This window comes from Terrapene carolina, unplaced genomic scaffold, assembly GCF_002925995.2.
Source record: "Terrapene carolina triunguis isolate 2854851 unplaced genomic scaffold, T_m_triunguis-2.0 Scaffold130, whole genome shotgun sequence".
NCBI classification, from domain to species: Eukaryota; Metazoa; Chordata; order Testudines; family Emydidae; genus Terrapene; species Terrapene triunguis.
Window position 1 is genome coordinate 3,044,011 of NW_020664481.1, and position 2,282 is coordinate 3,046,292.

Here is a 2,282-nt window from a genome sequence, read left to right on the forward strand (position 1 = left end):
CCGCGTCTTCCCTGCTAGTTTTAGCTGTGCTGGCCTGCCAACCGAGGCTGCAATCACACCTTTGATTGCCGTGTAGACATACCCTCAGACTGGAGTGTTGTGGCCCTGATCACTGGCTTCCTGTTCCTCTGGTCTGACGGATTCTGGAGACAACAGCAGCCTGTTTGTAAGGTCAGGTTTCAGAGTGGTAGCTGTGTTAGTCTGTATCAGCAAAAACAACAAGGAGTCCTTGTGGCACCTTAGAGACTAACACATTTATTTGGGCATCAGCTTTCGTGGGCTACAGCCCACTTCATCAGATGCATGGAGTGGAAAACACAGGAGCAGGTATAAACACATGAAAAGATGGGAGTTGCCTTACTAAGTGTGAGGTCAGTCTAAGGAGACAATTCAATTAACAGTAAGGTCGGGGCATTTCCACTGAGCAGAGGAGAACGCTCTCTGCCCCAGTCTCCATACCCCGGGACAGCTCAGAACCTGGAACTCAGAACACTAGAAACATCATCACTCGGCAACCTCAGGGCAATAAAGCGGCAGAACCCAAATCAGCTGACCTCACATCGCCTCCCCTCTATATAACCTGTGCAGGGCTGAACTGCATCATTTCAGAAGTGGTGGAGTGCAGCTGGAAAGGTTGGTAACACACGGCAGACCGAGTCCCCGCTGAATTCACCTGGGGACCCGTTATTCTTAATACAAAGAGGGCCTGATTCTGCTCTCACTCGCGACAATTTTCCACCCAAGCAAGTTCACTGATTTCAAAGGCATTCATCTGGACTGGCACTGAAGTGAGGCCAGCATCAATGCCAGGGCTCTGCCTTTCACTCCAATCTCAGATCAAAGGGGCTTGTATTGGAGACAGAGCTCCAATGGGATTGAATGTATACGCTTACTTAATGGTTACCTCTTGGTAATTAATTACATACCTACAATAAAATCTGCCCACCACCCCTGCTTGCTGGGCTCCAGCGTGGTCACAACTGCTTGTGAAACTATCTGTCCAATTAAGTGGGATATAATCTGGGTACCCTTGAGGAGTAAGGCCCTTGTCTTGTTCACACGTATGCCGGTGCTTATTTCTAAACACCCCCGGAAGTGTTTGCAGCAGCAGGGCCTAAGAAATTAATCTGACTAGTTTTATCCGTTAGTTAGCTATTGTAAGATAGCCACTTCTTCCTGAAAAGAACCCTCCCCTGCTCCCAGATATACAGCAATAGAAATTGGTCCAATAACAGATATTACCTCACCCACCTTGTCTCTCTAACATACTTCCCGATTGCCAGGATCACTCATTCCTGTTAGCATCAGAGTGCCATGAACGAAAGGTGGTTTTTTGTAGTTCTGTCACCTGGCAGAAAATTCTCTGAATAATTCACTCTGCATAAAGACATAAGTGTTTTGTTTGTGGTTATTATGAATCGTTAGTGGGTATTAGTCTCCACATCAATACTGAGCACAATTGGAAATGTCAGTACTAAGGCCCAGATCCTGCAAACGCTTATGCATGAGCATCACTTGACACTTGCTCTGTGAAGTGTTTGCAGGATCAGGGCCCAAATGAGCACAACAGGACCTATTGAACTGATAGCTATTTGTCAGGAATTAGTTAAAAACCCATAACAAGTCAAACTAACTCCATGAGCTTGACTGACAGACAACTGAAGTTTCTGGTTTTTTCCCCATGAATAAAGTGCAACCAGATTGCAAGATACTTTCCAACTTTTTCCTCTATAATTGAGTTTTCCCCAGTGCCAAACGTCCCAAATGGTATTAAACCAAAATGATGTTGGAGACTTTTTTTGTTTTTTACCTTGTCATTAAACCTCAGTCCCCAGACTAAAAACAGCCTGAAAATATATCTCAGGGGGAACATAAGAGCATAAGAACGGCCCTACTGGGTCAGGCCAAGGGTCCATCTAGCCCAGTATCCTGTCTTCCGACAGTGGCCATTGCCAGGTGCCCCAGAGGGAATGAACAGAACAGGGAATCATCAACAAAAACAACAAGGAGTCCGGTGGCACTTTAAAGACTAACAGATTTATTTGGGCATAAGCTTTCGTGGGTAAAAAAACTCACTTCTTCAGATGCATGGAGAATCATGGGGGACGGGACCCTGGGAGGGGAACAGGAGGGGTACAGGACTCCGGAAAGGGGGACGGGACTCTGGGGAGGGGTACGGGAGGGGTACAGGACTCTGGGGAGGGGTACGGGAGAGGGAAGGGACTCCGGGAAGGGGGACAGGACAGAACTCTGGGGAGGGGTACAGGACTCTGGGGAGGGGG